The 18,583-nt window shown below is 43.1% G+C and overlaps 1 non-coding gene across 1 annotated transcript; it reads right to left on the bottom strand.

The window, feature by feature from the left end:
• Positions 1–853: 853 nt before the first annotated feature.
• Positions 854–955, bottom strand: LOC136384289 (small nucleolar RNA U13). The gene has a single exon (XR_010747576.1). It is a non-coding gene; the product is annotated as a small nucleolar RNA U13 (small nucleolar RNA).
• Positions 956–18,583: the final 17,628 nt, after the last annotated feature.

Here is an 18,583-nt window from a genome sequence, read left to right as displayed (position 1 = left end):
TGCATAATACTTATCCACAGTCTTCAGAATGCATTTCGGAAAACAAAACTTTAGATATCCTCCAGAGTCCGAACGGCTGCACTGTGGCACCAGGAGGTGTGTGCTTCTCCACGTCATTCACCCATTCATTCATTCATTCATTCACTTACAAAATATTAGCTGAGTGGGTGCTAGGTTCAAACACCTGTGCTAGGCCCTAGAGACATACCCACTGGAATCACATACAACAATTCAGTCTTTTAGTTAAGCCCTTTCATTACAGAGCCTAACAATGATCAAAGTCAAACTCCAGCCTTGGTCGACAGTGCTGAATAAAAATAGTGAGACTCGCCCTGGCCGGTTGGCTCAGCGGTAGAGCGTCGGCCTGGCGTGCGGGGGACCCGGGTTCGATTCCCGGCCGGGGCACATAGGAGAAGCGTCCATTTGCTTCTCCACCCCCCCCCCTTCCTCTCTGTCTCTCTCTTCCCCTCCCGCAGCCAAGGCTCCATTGGAGCAAAGATGGCCCGGGCGCTGGGGATGGCTCCTTGGCCTCTGCCCCAGGCGCTAGAGTGGCTCTGGTCGCAACAGAGCTACGCCCCAGAGGGGCAGAGCATTGCCCCCTGGTGGGCAGAGCGTCGCCCCTGGTGGGCGTGACGGGTGGATCCCAGTCGGGCACATGAGGGAGTCTGTCTGACTGTCTCTCCCCGTTTCCAGCTTCAGAAATTAAAAAAAAAAAAAAAAAAATAGACTCCTGCAGTATCCTCCTGAAAACTGAAATGGTCTTAGGAGGATTGAGCATAAACATGTACAAATAGAATATTTCAGGATGTAAGTTACTGTTCCAAAACTAGAATTCTATTCTTTTTTTTTTCTACATTGACCAGGTCATGTGCCAATATTGTAACAAGGTTTGAAGGAGGCCCATCTCACACAAGTGTGAACACCAAATCATCACACTTATGAACTACAAAAAGACCTAGAATTCTACTCTTACTTGAAATGGCTTCTCGGGGCTCCTGCAGGACCCCTGAAAAGATCAACTAGAGGCCCATTCACAAGGAGGTCCATATCAGAGAATGTGTCCTTGTTACCGGTAGAAAATTAAACAAACAAACAACTCAAGCAGAACAAGCTGTAAAATGATATCTGTCTTGTGGATTGGCTCTGTCACTCTGAGACTCCAGATTTGCAAATGCTCTGAAGGTTATGAGTACGTGGGGTTCTGATCTGGAGGTCATTTACCTGCTGTAGTCTGACCAGCTCTGTGGAGGCAGCTATATTTGGGGGGCTTGGAAGATTGTATGAATGTTGTCCTGTTTATCTGGGGAGGAGACAGAGCTGTAGGCTGCTGTTCTGAAATCTCTGGGTTAAGTCATGGGTGTGTGCTGTTTGCTGGTGTATGTGTGAAAACACAGCAAGCTTTTGATAAAGCAAATTTTTACTCTCTGTTAAGTATTTATATCCACCAGCCTTCCTTCACCTATGTATACTCATTTGCACATTCTTACACATTTTCAGTGTGATTCTTGCACAAAACAATTCCTTCTCTGATTACACAGAGAAAAATCCTTGTGTGATGGGGACAGTGGGGATGAAAAATTAGCCCATGAGCCTAACTCCTCTGGGGGTAGACTGGCAGAGTCTGCAACCCGGCTTTTTGTTTGTTTGGTGTGATGTTTTGTTTTTAGCAATTAGAGAGCAGTGCCCTGCCCTTTCTCAGTGCTTACTTAAAATGTCAAGAAGAGATCTTTCCACTATTCTCAGAGCCTGGCCCTAAGCATTATAAAACCCCAGGATCTCTGCTTGTCATCTATATTTACTCATTCGACAAATATTTATTGACCACCTACAGTCTGCAAAGCCCTGAGCCAAGCATTAGGCAGAATTATCTCTATTTCACAATTTCGGAGACATGCCTTTTCCAGCATGTTAATGTAGGTAAAAACCTTTATTTCTAGTATGCCCAAGATTGTGCTGCCTAATTTTGAGACCATTGTCCTGTGAAATACTTGGGACATACACATACTAAAAATTATTTGTTGCTTATCTGAAATTCAAGATGAACTGGGTGTTTGTATTTATCTGACAATCTTTTTTCTTTTCTTTCTCTCCTTCTTTAAACTTTTTTTTTTATTATAGTTTACGTTCGATACTATTCAGTCTCAAAGCGGCTTCTTCTGTGGGTCCTCAGTCATCATACATCTGTTCAGCTGGTCTTCAGTTGGTTATTCAGGTTGATTGATCTATGATTTAGCTGTAAATCTAGTATAGTGCTGGAAGGAGGCGAGGGTAGCTTCCACCTACTCTGTTGCCACATTGGATCTCCTCTGTCTCTCTATCTTATCTCTCCCCAAACACTTACATGTCTACTATTTTCTCGGATCAAAGGGATCTGAAGTAATAAGTACCTAACAATGGTAGCTCTTCAAGTGTTGAGCAGTCTCTCAAAGGAAAAGGACTAGCATCCCAGAAATCACAACACAGGCAGAGGTCCAACTTGCCTATAAGAAAGGAGACCAACCCCAGGGAGAAGGGAGAAGGGAGAAGGGAGAAGAGAGGCAGTTGGCAATAAAGTAAAAATTGAAGAGGACAGACGGAGCATGTCCTGGGGACCACAGCCTGTGCAGGGCAAGCCAGTGCCACCCCAGAAGAAGCCTGCTCTGCCCAGCCATCTCCTCCTCCTGGGCCTCCAAGAAAGTGGAGAATGAGATGCACTTCAGTGCTTTGGGAACCGTAATATTCTGACAGAGGAACCCAACTGATTTCCAGCTTCCTTCCCTTCCCTTCGCATCGCAGTCCAGAACTCTCACACACATCCTCATAAAGGCGAGACAACTATTTATAGATGGAAAATATTAATTTTTCTTTGATAAGCTCAAAGCAACAGTTAAATGTGTGTGTGGATCATTTAATCACAGTATCTGGAGTATATAAACATGGCACATATTATCCCCCCCCTCTTTTTTTTGTGGCCTCAAAATTTGATCCAAGTCTGGGAGTTAAAAAGTCCCATTTTGTGTAATCAGGTTTTGGTTGAACATGATTGCTGAATTATTTTAAATTGAAGACACATGTCTGGAGGCTGAGCTGTATGTATTATTTCAGGATGGTGTCCATTAGGTCTTATCCACAGGGGCTATCTTCAACTTTTGCCACATTCAATGCATTCTTTATACATCAGTATTTGCAAAATGGTGGATCATATACAAGGGAAAATTGGAGGGAATATGGTACTCGTTAAAGGGTGATTTTTTGAAATTATCTTGAATGCATTTTTCAGACCTGTTTCCAGTCTCCCCCGCTAAGGGTCCCAGAGCTGGTTGGAAATTTTCCGGGAAAAAAAAAAAAAAGACGAGAAGAGAATACTTTAAAGACAATAACAATGCATAAATAAATAAAATCCTGCAGTTGTGCCAGACCCTTCTGCAAGGCTATGGCTCTGAAGACTTTACAACTGAATCAACATTTGATTTAACTCCTTGTCAGCCCTAAACACTTTAAGTGTCTTAATTGCAGATCTAAATTGTTGCCACTGCCATGGGCTTTTCCCTTTGAATGGGTTTGTCCCTGAAGTGAAGCTTTTGTCAGACTTCACCTTGCAAGGGCAGCCAGTTGATTTTGTAAATTGTTGCATCATGTCAAGGGCTCCGGCCCTGACTTGAAGGTCACTGGCTCTCCGTGAGGAGTGGTTGGGGTGAGGGACACTCGATGCTCCATCAGGCTGGTGGCTCAACAGCACCAGACTTCCTTCCAAAGAGATCTTCCAAGGTAGGGGCTGGGGCAACTGTGGCATGGTTGTTTTAAAAGCTTTATCGAGGTATAATTTCCATACCATAAAATTTACTCTTGGAAAGTATTTAATGATTGGTAAGTTCACAGAGTTGTGCCACCATTACCCTAATCCATTTGCAGTTACTCCCCAGTCCAACTTCTAGCCCTTAGCAACCACTGACATACTTCCTGTTTCTATAGATTTTCCTTTTCTGGACATTTCATGTAAATGAAATTAAAAAAAAACAAATGTGGTCTTTTTCTGGCTTCTCTCACTTGGCATAACATTTTGAGGTTCAGCTATATTTCAGCATGTCTCCGTGCTTTGTTTTCGGTGCTGAATAATATTCCCCTGTACAGATATACCACGTTTGGTTCTCCCGTCATCAGTTGACAGATGCCTCTTTCAGTTACTTCTACTTTGATGCTATTATGAAAAATGCAGCTGTGAACCTTCATGTACAAAGGGACGTTTTCAAATAAATTGGATGTAGGATTAGTGTCACTCACAGTAAACTGAAAGTTGGATTTGCTTTGTATTTTTTAAGGGGTTACCCATGCTGCTTGTTAAATTTGTCTCCTGGAACGTCGCAGAATAAAGTAGGTTCCTGGGTGCCTCAAGAAATATCGATCAGAGCGAGAACCTTACTGATTCCAGGACATGAGGTGATTAAAAACAAGGGAGGGAACACTTGGAACTTTCGAGACTACCAGTGGTACTACCAGCGGTCCTCCCAGCAGCCTGGGTTCCTCTGCCAGTCCTCAGCTGGGGTGTAAAGAGCTCAGACCCCCACACACTGGCCGCACGGCCGGCCCCCTGGCAGCCTCGGCACACGCCACCTGATTTCTGAAGGTCCTGTTGACTTCAATAACATGGAGGCCACTCAGAGGGAAGTGAAGTTGAAAGTGGCAGGGAGGTGAACAGGTCATAGCACGGGAACAGGGTTGTCAGGCTTTGTTTATTTTCATGCCTTCTGAGACCTCGGCGACCGATAGGAGATGCTGGAGATTCTGCCATTCAAGAAACGGACACGATGGGAAAGCAGCGGCCTCCCCAAGAGTTCTTGCCTCGGGCCCCCCAGTCACCCGGCCAGACCCAGGAAAAACCCGTGCCATGATCTTTCCCCCATGAACCACTGCGGACAGCGGGCGTAGAAAAGGCAGCGTGGTTTATAGAATGTGGTACGGATCAAAGGGAAAGCCCAGCATTCTTGTCCCAGCTTGCCACTAACCCGGTCGGTGGCCTGGGCCGGGTCGCTAACCTCTCTTGGCCTTGGCTTCCTCCTGGTGAAATAAGGGAAGTTGACAACATCATGATTCCTGCCTCAAGTTTTTTCTCCTTCCAATATTCTGTTTCTCTGATGACTTTGAAAACTTATACTTTTGAAACCCCCATTTAAAAGTAAAACCAGTATCATCGTTCTCTGAGTAGTCAACTTACTGATGTCGAAAGACGCAACGTGGAACGCCGACTGGTGAGTAATTAGCATTTGGAACACAATTTTTAAAATGCCACACAGCGTCCCCAGTGGTTACCACCCCCCCCATACCTACTTTGCAGATAGGAAAATTGTTGATTTCTTAACGTAGTCTTCTTGCAGGTCGTCTAGCTTCTTTGTGTCAGAATTGGGAACTGGACCAACATTTTAGGGCTTCCAGACCTTTATTGTATCCATTAATGCAGATTGCCTGGGAGCAAAAAAAATAATCACCCAAGAGTTTGTGTAAAATAACCCACCATTAAAAAAAAGAATCTCTGACTCACTGGCCAAAAAAAGCCTTTCTTATTGTTTTTGTTCAATGGCTTCGGTTCTTACTGGAGTGGTGAGATCTCACTGGAGAAAGAGGATGGAGGGAGTTGCTGTTCAGTAGATGGTAAGGCTTTACTCTCCCAAGAATAAAGAATGCTCCCTGCTGAGAAGAATGCCGGCGTGTCTTTTACTCCCTTTGCCCTGGCTGCCCAGGTTCTCTCTCTCTTGCCTGTGGAGCCATCTGACATCTCCTGCCCGGCCTCTCAGACTCGGAGCAGCTCCTGCAGGCTTAACGCCGGTTTCGTTAGGACTTCCAAGTACATCTCTTAATGGAAGGCAGCAATCTTGTCCACTTCCCTGGGGCAAGAGCCAGTCATGGAGTTCACAGGGGTGCCTGCACCTTTCAGCCCGATACAGAACATTCCAGAACCCTGGCATGTTGACCGTTCTCCAAAGCCAGTGGCCAACCGGGTAGTGAAAGAAATGTGGGGACAGATGGTATGAAATTGCCAGCGCATTATCACTACGCTCTCTCAAATGCTGGCTTGTTGTGTTGGCAGATCTCCACAAAGCTCTGTGGCCATCCTGCTGGTCTGATGGAGGGCTGCATCTTAAACGTGGATGCCTGAACACCAGGGCTGATAGAGAGGTGGCACATTAGAGAGGAAATTGTATTAATGCTGTGTGGTCCCTCCACAACAATCAGAACCACATGGAAAATGGAAGAAGTCCACATGCCAGCGGACAAATGAGGGGGCTCTTTTCACGCACAGACCCATCTGTTGTTGACAAATAGCTTGCACTAGTGAGAAGCCGTTCTGTGTTGGAAAGGGAGCTTGGGGTCCTCGGGATAAAAATAGCTGCACGGGTTCTTTTTTTCTGACATTCGTCTTTGAATGGAGTTGAAAGGTGCTCTTGCAAAGCCATGAGAAGCAAGCGCACAGCATCCCGGGAAGATTCTGACATTCTCTTTGGTTTGCTGTAGGTAGATGTCTGACAACCTTTCTTTGTTCCACCAGGCGGAAGTCTTGAAAACACTGAGTGGAGAGTGGGAGGAAGTGGCAGGAGGAAGGGTCCCCTGGTGCACTCTGGAGGGATGGGCACGTTCCTGACTAAATCTGTGTGATGCTGGTTCCACTTCTTCCAGTCGCCAACTTTCTAAAGGCCACCAACCCTGCATGCAGCAATCAGGATGCTCGGGTTGGTACCAGCTCCTAGCCTAAGGGTGTCATGGAAGAACTATATTTCCCCCTCTCTTAAATATTTCAAAACGGAACAAATATTGTATAAGTCTGTACATATTAAAGCATGAGCTTTAAATTCTTTGAGTAAAGGATTTTAAAGAATACACAAAAAACAGTGTAACACATTTCTCCAAGCTCTTACTCAAAAAAGAAAAAAATTACTTTATTCATGATTAAAATGTTTATGTTATTCTATCCCATTGTCATTACAAAAGGAGGGAGGCAGGCAGAGAATTTGGGGTTCAGAGGTTTGCATTTTAAAATTCAGGCTCTGCCACTTACTACTTGGATGATTAAACAGGGTTTGCGTGTCGGGTGTTTTTATTTATAAAAATCAGCGTACGAACAATTACAATAATAATAATTATTATTATTATAGCAACTTCAAAGGATTGTTGTGAAAATGAAATGCTGCATACTTTTTACATTGTGGAGCCCTCATCAAAAGTTAGTTATCATCTATAGAGAGGGGGGGGAAACCCCCAGTTAATTCACTAAAGCATCTGGAAAAGGTTTGTCTTCTGTTCAGGGTTGTCATTAGTGTGGGATGCATAGAAAAAATTATGAAAATATGGATGAGAAGTGAGCCGTTTTGAACAACTTCCTTGTGGGTAGTTCTTTCTTTTCCGCTCATGTCTCCAGAACTTCCTCACCTCTTGATACTGCTCCTATATGCTTCAAAACAGGGAGATATTGCTGTCAAAGAACTCAAAATTGTGGCAGAGGAAACCCGCCTCTCCTTAGAGATCAGACACATTTTCCTGGCAAGATGTTCATCATTCAGAGGTTGCTTTGCAATTTCCTTCGACTTCTGCTCGCGGGCAGGTTAAACTATGGCTTTACTTCAGGATTTGGGAAAGTTTTGAAGAATGAGAAATTGGAGTCCATTGTGGGGAGACTTCTGGAATGGTACCAGCAAACACGGGTTTTGACAATATTGTCTCTGTCATAGGTGACTGTAAATGATTCATTACTTTCTCACACACATTCTTGTTAAAAATACTGGAAACCTGGATTTCTAAATTAATAAAAACCCCTTATCGACAGCACAATATGATTTTAATAACTTATTTCTGACACGAGCTTATTGTAGAACCATATATTGAATCATTCTTAAGTGGGTTGTAATACTGCCTTTCTCCCCTACCGTCAGGATGGTCTGTGCCTCTGGAAGTCGAGAGTACCGTGGGGTTTTCTGTGGCTAATTCAGAGGGAGAGGTAGAAAGGACTGGGGGACAGGAGAAAAGCAGGTCTGACACTCACAAGAAGAGGGGCCTCCGATTCGGAGAAAAGAGGCCTAAAACGGCATGTTATTTAAAGAGCGACGTCTCCTTAAATGCTATCCATTGCCCAACTGTGTGAAAATTATAGTCCTTGGATTGAGTTGGGCATCATATGGACCAAACAATTACACGTTCTTAAAAATCTTCATTTCTGTCAAGATGGTACAGAGACAGGCTGCTAGCTGTAACCGTCCTGTGCGCGAAGCATTCGGAATCTTCTCTGAAGAGGAGACTTGAAATTCTGATAAAGATCTCTTTTCAGAGATAAAAAAAATAAATACAAAAGGTTGCCTGACAACCACAGGCATTTTCATGGGTTGGCTGGATTCCGTATTATAAATATCTGAAGTACTTCTATAGCTCCTGAATTTACCCTTTCTTAGCTATTTTATTTTTTCACACAAATAACGGACATGTTAACCAAGAGAACTCCCGACACAAGAAGCCACGTGTCACAAATATGTGACTGATAATATTGATCAATGTTAAAGTCCTGTGTGACAAATAGTAACTTTCACTTCTCAAACCTTTCTAGTCCTGAGTAGACAGCAGAGGACAAAGACATCACCCTTTGATTCACCTTTGAAATATTGTCAGGTTAATTTAAAAAAAATACAACTATTTTCTGGAAAAGATTCTTTAATTGTTCAATTTCCCAAAAGAAGCTGTAGCTTTGCATATATCTGTCTGTTTATTTAACTGTCAATCATCACTGCAACAAGATCTTTCAGAGAAAAGCAGGTAAAATCCATTTGGGAGAACAATAGCAATTATATAAAGAAAGAGCTAAAATATATAGTAACTCCTTTTTTGTGGAAAAGAGGTCAAGAATAAAGGTCTCCCATAAGAAATAAATTTTTCATGCAAATAAAACCTTGGTTTTATTTTTAAAGTACAGTATTCCTTTAATTTTGAATAATGATAGAAGATTTTAATATATCAGTTTTTCCCCTCCTACTTTATTGAGAATTAAGATACAACAAAACTCTTTCCTCAAGTACATTAAAAACACACTTGAAATTTGAAAGTATTTTATCAAAAGTTTTCATTTAAGAAATCAACTTCTAAAAAGATAATGTTATCTTATTCTGAAGAGTTCACAAATTCATACTGATACAATTTTTAAAGTTCTTTTAATCTAAAATACAAAGCATCTTATAGCCAAGTTCAACTTCAAAATTTAATTTCAAACAGCTGAAAATAATAAAAAAAAAGGCATATTTTGTTTTTTTTATTATATCACCAAGTAAATTATGAAATTAAAAATACCTGGGTCAAGGGACTTATACACAAAGCCTGCTCGTGTTATTTCCTGAAGAACCAAAAAGAAAAATAATTACATATGGGTTGATTATATAGGTGAGAATATTGCTTAATTGTAGCTTTAAATTCAACCTCCAAGGTGGTTGCTTTATATAATAAAATAGCCCACAAAACATAAAGTTTATAAGTGGACGGTTCTGCATTTTGTAGAGTGAATGTTTCATTTTCAGAATTACCAATGCATAAAAATCCTGCCTCCCTGCAGTTGAAGGACCAGTAAACTTTCACGTGTTCTGTAAAATTTAAATGCTGGAGGCCAATACTCACAGCATTTAATGATCTTTCTGCAAATAAAAGCCAACTTCTTTTTTTAAAAAAATGAGAAAAAGAAATAAAACATACACATCCTAAGTGTAGTGTTTTTTTTTTAAAGGAGAGTGGGTGAAATCACCTACTTTATATTTTTAATTAGTTCATGTTGGTTCAATTCAATTTTTTTTTTCCACAGGAATAATTGGAAATGTGAAATCAATACAGTTGTGGCTGTCCTATCTTGTCCTACCTTGAAGGAAATGAGTTCTTTTTGGGAAATGACAACAAGGTAAAGTAAGAATGGGCTGGTTTTGTTTTATTTTTAATGTTTATAAAGAAAAAAAAAAGGAGGGGCCCACAAAAATCCGTAGCAAACCACTTTCTTTTAAACGTGTTTTGACAGTAAACTTAAGGATTGTCTGCAGCTGGGTGTTCGATCAATATCCTTAGTGTACACCTCACCGAGGAGTTGTATGCTAAGTTTCTCTTTCGTTATTCAGAACTCAACATGTCTTCTCCTATAATCAAATATTCCACTGGGTAGGTGGGAGGGCTCCCTGGCTGGCTCACAGAGCTCAAAAGAACTCACAGTGTAGTCTGCTCTATAGATGAGCAGAGTTTAAGCCGCAATCGACCATCAGGAAAAACAACAGCAACAAGACAATTTTCTATAGAAAAAAACACATTCTGTTTCCCATCTCAGGGTTTCAGAAGTACTTTTGCCATAGGGGCCGTAGGAGTACAGCTTAATCTTCAAGACCATGAACTTCTAAATTTTCTAGTATCGTTTAGAAAGATAAAATCAGGACTCTCATACAAATATAAAATAAACTCATTTCAAAGATTACTTTAATTCATTCATTAATGAGGGATGTTATAAGTAACAAAAGTAAGATGTTACCATGGAGGGGGGGAGTCAAAGAATTCAATAAACCATGAGTATATGGGGAGTGAGGAATACTGAGATCAATTTACACAGAAATACAAAAAAGTATATTGATAGGGCACTGAAAAATACATCCCACCAGACATAATTAATTTTCATTTTGTAAATAAAATTATTTTCATTTTATCAATTTCCCACAACTTGTAGAATTATACGAAAACTTAAAAACAGTGAAAGGTGGGGATAACCAGCAGGATGGCTTAGACGGGACGCTCAGTAACTTCTCTTTCCATCTATTTCAAAGTGTTTTCTGATGTTTTCTGATGCTGTGTATAACAAGAGAGTCCTCTCCTGTCAATAATAGCCCCGCTGGGGAGAAAAGGCCAAATTTCAGAGAGCAACACTCTGACTCTCTATTACTAGAGTCTGTACCGGGCTGTCCGACAGAAATGCAGTGCAAGCCACCAGGGCAGCCATATCTGTCATTCTAAATTTTCTGGGGGCCATTGTAGGAAGGGCCATCTTATACCACATTAAAAAAATAATAATAAAAAGAAACAGTTACAATTAATTTTAATTAGACCTAAATAAACATGCAAGCTATTATTTCAACATGTAATCATATAATGATTAATACAGCATTTTATGTGCTTTTTCTCATTCCATGTCTTCAGAAGCCGGTGTATGCTTTGCGCCCATAGCACCGCTTACCTCGGGCGAGACACGTTTCAAATGCTTTACTAGCTACACGCGGCCAGCGGCTCGCACAGGCCGGTGTAAATCAAACATCCATTAGCTAGCCACGTTTTGCAGTTTTTGCAATCGTAACTAAAATATTCAGATCTGTCTTACCCCTTCCGTTCCCATAGAATTATTTTTAAGGTAGCCACTTTCCCAGATTTCCTCATTTTGGAATAAAGCGTGATCAGCGCCCAGGGAACCCAGAATTTGAAATTGTCGTCTACTGTGGCCCCGTGAAGCTTCTCATTAGCAACCTGGACTGTCGTCTTTTCCCGGGGAGACCATCCTTACCCCTGCGATGTGGGGGAGAGAGAGAGCGATAACGTAATAATGAACATAATTTTGTTTTGCCTGTCACCTGAGTGTGACAGCGCCTGTCAAAAACATTATCTTTTTCATTTTCATATCACCCTGGTGAGGTAAAGAGAGGAAGCCCATTTCTCATTATCCTTCTCTCACTGCAGAAAAACAAGAGACATTTTTCTTCTTAGCGAGGAAGTGACTAACAAAGGTCTGTCCACTTCAGCGTCAGGCACACGCAAGGGCCCCAGCTGGGCACAGGGGGCTCCAGTTCGGAGTCTGCCTCTGGGGGGAGAAAGCCCCCTCCACGCAGGGCCCCCACGGCACCCCGCCGGGCTGCCCCAGGCATCACGGCAGGGCTGACCCAGAGGAGGAAGGAAACAGACATGACCCAGTGAAATGAGGCAGTCAGAGAAGGACAAGTCCTGTACGATTTCCCTTACTTGTGGAATCTAAAACGCAAAGCGCAGGAACAAAGAGTCAAAAACAGGAACAGTCTCATAGACAAGAGAATAAACTCGTGGTTTGTTGGCCAGAGGGGAAGGGCAAAAGGGCGAAGGGAGTAAGAGCTACAAACTTCCAGTTATAACGTGAGTAAGTCACGGGCATGAGACGTGCAGACGGCACAGGGAACGTCGTCAGTGATGTCCTGATCTCACACAGTGGCTGATGGTCACGGGCTTGGCGTGGTGATTGCTTCCTTAGGTAGAGCAATGTTGAAAAGCTACGTTGTACGCCTGAAACTAATAAATATTATATATTAACCATATTTTAATAAAAATATTTAAATGGTATTTAGCATTTAATAACATTTTTTTTAAAGAAGCGAGCCCTGGTTTCCGTGCTGAGCCAGAGCAGGGAGGGAGGGGAAACACCCTCTTCGAGCCGGACACTCAGAATCCCCGTGATGCTCAGCATCTCACTGGCCCTTCTCCCCACAGGGTTTCTGAGAGAGAACGGAAGTCCCAGGCAGGTCTAGACAACCCCTTGGGTCCCCTGTAAAAAGCTTCATTTCAGATAGTTCTGGTGTTTCGTATCATCTGAGCTAGGAAGGTAAGCCATTGGGGTCTATTTATGCGCGCGCGCGTGCGTGCGTGCGTGCGTGCGTGTGTGTGTGTGTGTGTGTGTGTAGGGGGGAGAGAGAGAGAGAGAGAGAGAGAGAGAGAGAGAGAGAGAGAGAGAGAGAGAGAAAGAGCCAAAGGCTGCCCCAAGACCTTTATACCCTCCTCATTTTCTTAGGACTCCAGGGACTAAAATCAGTGCCCTGGGGACCAGTGGCCCACAGATTGCCTTTTAATCCACCCCCCGCCCCCCGCCTCAGAGCCCCTCTTGAACTTTCAGCTGAGCATGTGAGACAGTCGACTCCCCACCCAGGCAATCAACTATTTTGACTCTGGTGGCTGCCATTTGCAATGGTCACTTCCTGTGTATGAATGAGTGACAGTCATCCCATTCAACCGGCAGTACTGGTCTGTATTTAACATTAGCTGCTCAAGAATAAGCTATTGAAGGACTAGGCTCTATAATGTTTGTCTAAGGAGGGGAGCCATTAAGAAAAGACTACATGTGCTGAATTCAAGAAGGGGGCTGTTTCTTTCCTACTATAAACAGGAATGATTATAAAACCAGAACCCAGAAGGGGCTCCTCACCCTTTGCTTTGCTGTGAGGGGGTCTCGTTTCTCCACAAGGCCCACTTTTGGAGCACGGACCTCTCTGGGTTTTTACTACATTCCAGGGAAAGAGATAGAAACCAAAGCAAACAAAGTGCCCCCACAGGACCCTCTCCTCCCTCCAAAACGCTTCTATTTTTAATTCTCTGCAGCTTTTCAAACATGTGAGTGGGGAGGTTTCCACAGGCTGTGGTGGGAGAGAATTCCTGCTTCCTCTGAGGACTCCACTTTCGGTGCTCGCGGTCCACAGCGGGACCCCAGGGCCGGCCGGCCGGCCAATGAGTTTTCTTGGCAGTGTCTTTTCAGCACATTCTGTCATCACAAAGGAACTTTTAACAACTGTGTTTTCCTCCCCACAAAGGAAGAGAAAGCATGTTCTGAGCTGGTTGCTAACTATAGGCAAAAATATACCTAGTTTCCCAGGAGCAGCTAGCTCTACCACTGAAAACCCATTTACTGGTAGGTAGTGCTTTGGATAGGTGCTTGACTCTAAACCAGGGACCCCTCTGCTCTCCGTGGGGTTTCTCTCATTCACCCCACCCCACAAGGTGGGTGGCAAATGGTGAGCCTGTTTCTGTTGAGTGGGGAAACAGGGCAGAGCCACGGCAAGTGATTTTCCCCAGCATATATGAAAGGTGTTGGCAGCAAAAGTAAATATTCCTGTGTGGCTCCATCTGGTCAGTAGCCTCATAGCACCTCTGTCCCCAACACGCAATGCAGTGTGTCATCCTGTTAGCATCCCATGTCCATCTGTCGTCCAGCAGCCAAGACATTCTGGTAGACATTTCTTGAATTCTGCCACATACCATGGCCCCGACGCCCCAGGGCCTGCCGTGCGAGGTCCCCTGAGGCTGAAGCAGCCCGTGACACCCCTGGACTCAGGGACCACGCGGAAGAGCAGCATTTCTTAGAATTTCCTCTATTTTGTCCCAGGCTGCCTTTGCTGGCTGGCTGTGTACCCGCAGGGCTCCCTTTCAAAAAAGACATATTTAAGTCAATTGGCCGTAGAAAACACTAGACGCAAATGACCTCTCGAGGTTCCTAAGGACAGGACTTGAAGCTTGGGAAGGAAGCGCCCAGTGAGCTGCAGGCGTGAAGGTGATGAGAAGCGCTTCTGCCGGTGGAGATTTCAAAGTTATTTCTACCTCCTAATGTTACAGCCGTTAAACCAAGAATTTAAATCTTTAGCCAAAACGCTCTCTTTCCTAATACAAAGATCTTACTTGGCAAAATGCTGCTTATAAATGTCTCCTGCTCTTTCCTCTTCTCTCCAGCGTCCAGAGCCCGTTTTATATTATATTAAATAAGGAACCAAGCAGAAGAAACCAGAACTAATGTGTCTGGGCTCATCCCCTGCCCCGTGATTTCATATCAACTCTGAATCCAATGAAGCATAATAGTAATTCAGCCATGAACTTGCTGCATAAACTGGGGGGAGATTTGTAGCATATGTTTTCAATTCATTTACGCTTGACTCTTCAAAATAGGTTGCTTTCTGCTTTTTTTTTTTTTTTTTTAATGTATTTAAAGAGCTGTTTGATGTGTAAGGAAGTATTTCTACCTTTTAAAATAAACCTTATAGAGCCTTGGTCTGTTTACAACCGGAAGCTGCCAAATGCTAAGAGAATAGGGACGCGAATGCAGGGAGGTTCAGGGACGGTTCAAAACTCAGAGCCATGAATTTAGAGAGGGTTCAAAAGTTGGCAAAGTGAAGCCCCTCGTCCCTACTCACAAATAATAAATAATAATCACAACAAGGAAAAGGAGAAAGAGGGAAGCCACTGGAAGGCCGTAACTTATCCGGTGTCCGGCCCCACAGCCCTCTCTAATAAAGCAGGAGTTGTTCGGGGAACTCAGGCTGGCCTGCCTGCAGGGAGCTGAGCTTGTCTTCTGTCGTAAATCACCTGGCTGGGGATAAGCTTTCCTCCAGGGCCCTCAGACAGGCGGCTCTGTGAGACCCATCACCCAGCTCCGTGCTTCTTAAATTATCCTTCAACTGCCTGTTTCATCTGAAAAGCTGGAGGGAGGATGATCACCCTCAAACCTGACCTTTCCATACCTCTAGGCCCCCCTCTTTTTTTTATGAATAAAGCACTTCTGTACAAGACATGGACACAGCAGCATGCTATCTGCAAACAGAAATGGGGGAAGGATAGCTGTTTCTGTATTCATCTCCAAAAAAAATAGTGTAATGTTTTCAAACTTGTCCACAATAAACGAAAGATTTTTATTTTAATTGCAAAGTGACCTTAAGTCCTTTTCCCAATTGAGATAGCCCCAGTGTGACCTAAAATCATCGAAGTAAGGATGGAGAGACTACTTTTTCTCTTCATTCTCACTTCGCAATTGACAGTCTTTCCGATTGTATGCAGAAATGCACACACACAGACATGTGCACGCAGAGACAGGCGCGCACACAGACAGACGCATGCACGCACAGAGACAGGCGAGCACACAGACAGACGCATGCACGCAGAGACAGGCGCGCACACAGACAGACGCATGCACGCAGAGACAGGCGCGCACACAGACAGACGCATGCACGCACAGAGACAGGCGCGCACACAGACAGACGCATGCACGCACAGAGACAGGCGCGCACACAGACGCATGCACGCACGCACGCAGCTGAGGGCCTAGAATATGTGAGTGAATGGCTACAGTGCCTCGACATGTGATCAGGCCCGGAAAGCCGGTACCAGGCCAATAGAAATAACTTATCCATAAGAATTTCCATAATAAATCAGAAAGCCTTTTCTTCCATATGTCACCTGACATGTTCCATTTGTCTGCTTTGACAGAATTGGGGCAGGCAGGGTTTGGTGAAGTTCTTCACTGTTGGTGAAGTTAGAATGGGTCTTTGTGCAAAAGGGCAGGACAGTGGGCACAGAAGGATACAGTAAAGACATCGTGGACATCTTATAAATGCCTGTGGGCTAGCTCCAGGGGGTGGAGGATACAAAGGAAAGCAACAAACACTACTGACCTTACAAGATTAAAACATCTCGAGCCAATAGGCAGACAGTAACAGAGCATCAAAATTAACTTCTTTGTTTCCTCGTGTGTTTCACCTTCGAATTCTGCCTTTGTGGAAAACTCTGGAAAATAACTAGACCTACTCGTTTTCACTTCAACATTTTACTCTGGAATGTTAAGATTCTATCATAGATGGGAGAACTTTTTCTAATGTCTGCACCCTCCAAACATAGAGAAGCTGATGGATTTGTTAGTGTCAGGTTGGCTAATCTTGGATCTGTTGCTACAATTTATTTGGAAGAAGAGCTTCTTATCTGGAGAAGGGACACACCTTGGTCCTGCCAACAAAATGGCTTTTAAATGCCGACACTTGATTTGTTTAGGAAGAAGGCTCATGTTTACTCTCTGGGAAGCTCCCTTCTTGGCACGAGCTGGATGCCTGGCTTCCATGGCATAGAAGAGGAAGTTATCTTTACTTCATTTCCAAATCTACATGTAAATTAGATTGTGGAATCCTACCCTATAAAGTAGGAATAATCTATATCCACCTTTACTGATAAGTAAACTGACAGGGACAGAGATCAAATCATTAACCCAAAGTTACTTAGTGGCGAGCCCAAAACTCAAATCCAGACCATCTGACCTAGGGGGCACATTCCTAGACCACCCACTCGGCCACCTGCACATGAGCCAAATTTTCTCAATTGGAGATATTTTCAACAAGAAAATTAAGTAAGGCAAATTATTACTCAGTTTTATCATTGGTTATACACATATACCTTAGTTCTCCTTGCTCATTTCTTCCTTTCTATTTTAATACAATTGAGGTATCATACACAGACAGAAAAGTGCATAAGTATTCAGCTCCACGAATTTTCACAAGGTGCCTGGAACCAGCATCGAGATCACAAACCAGATCATTTCCAGCCCACAAGCCTCCTCCTGCTCTACTCAGTCATTACTCTCCATCCCTCCCAACCATTAGTCTCCTTTCCCTCTTTTTTTTTTTTTTTTTGCAGAGGGTTGGAGGGTGGGCATATTGGGTTATAGGCACATGCTTTGGAAGCAAACTGTCGGGGTTGAAATCCCACTAAGCCTTTTACAAACTGCATATCCTGGGCAAGTTACTTTACTTCACTCTGCCTGGGCATTCTCAACTATTAGTGGGGATATTAATAGAACTTGTTTCATGAGATTGTGGTGAAGATGAAATATTATAGGACATCTAAAGAGCTCAGACCAGGGTAAACAAGAAAGATCAGGGTAAGCCCTCAGGAAGCCCCTGTTGTTATTATTGCTGGAACATTGCCTCCCACTCTCAGAGACTATTCAAGGGAGACCAAGAAGATGCAAAGATAGTAGAGCAAGGAAGAGAAGGATGGGGGAATTCTAGTCAACCACACGCTGTATGTCAATCTAAGAAATAAGCCCATCTCTAGGTTGGGAAGAGGATGGGACCAAACAGGTTCAGGAAGAGCATAGCTGGGCAGCTCTCCAATGTAGGGAATCAAGGTTTAAGAGTAAGACCGTTCTTTGAAACATTGGGTATTTTCTCATGGGTCCCATTTATACTGTGCACATGTGAAGTGGACACACCAAAGATGAGCAGGCAGGAATGTTTTTTCAGATCATCCGTGACCTTTCCATCCCCACCATGATTCCTGAGAGTCTAGAATTGAATGTAATATTTTTTATTTCCTACAATTAAAAAGGGGTGTGGATTTTGCTTTCTGCCTAATTCACAATCTAATCCCTCCCACCTATTACACATCATTAACCAGAATGTTTTGACCACAACAACAAAAATCTCTATTTGACATTACTTTTTAGGTAGGATATATTTAGTCATTGTTCCGTGTCATGTTTTATATATATAGTGCCATTTGAAATATTTGATACCCTTTTAATTTAGCATTTCTCAAAATCCTCTGTAGTGTCAATCAACAGTCTCAGGAAAATAAAAACACAAGATTGGAAACTGGTGTGCAAATTTCTTTCCCAGCCTGGAGGATGCCCCCATTGCAGCATCTGCATATTTTATGAACTACTTAACCGGGTTATCCAAGTTAGAATAAAACGGGAAACAGGTTTCAAGTAATATTAAAAATGACAAGCATATAATACCAATTTGAATATCGAGTTGACTAAAATATATGATAAACATAGTTTAGGGTCCCGACAAGTATCAAATAGATTGAGGCCTGATCTATTGATTTAAGTTATAACTAGGTTTAGGAGAACTCAAAATGGATGGAAAAAGAAGCTCATGCTTGATATTCTCTCTCTCTCTCCCCCCTCCCTCCTTTCCTCCCTCCTTTTCTCCCTCCATTCCCTCCCTTCCTTTCTTGCCTCCACAGTTTTTACAACATCTCACGTTGTACGCTTGCCAGTTCTGATAGATCTTTT

Source organism: Saccopteryx leptura, chromosome 12, assembly GCF_036850995.1.
Source record: "Saccopteryx leptura isolate mSacLep1 chromosome 12, mSacLep1_pri_phased_curated, whole genome shotgun sequence".
Classification (NCBI taxonomy): domain Eukaryota; kingdom Metazoa; phylum Chordata; class Mammalia; order Chiroptera; family Emballonuridae; genus Saccopteryx; species Saccopteryx leptura.
Note: the sequence above shows the minus strand (reverse complement) of the source record. Positions and strands in the feature narration are given on the sequence as shown.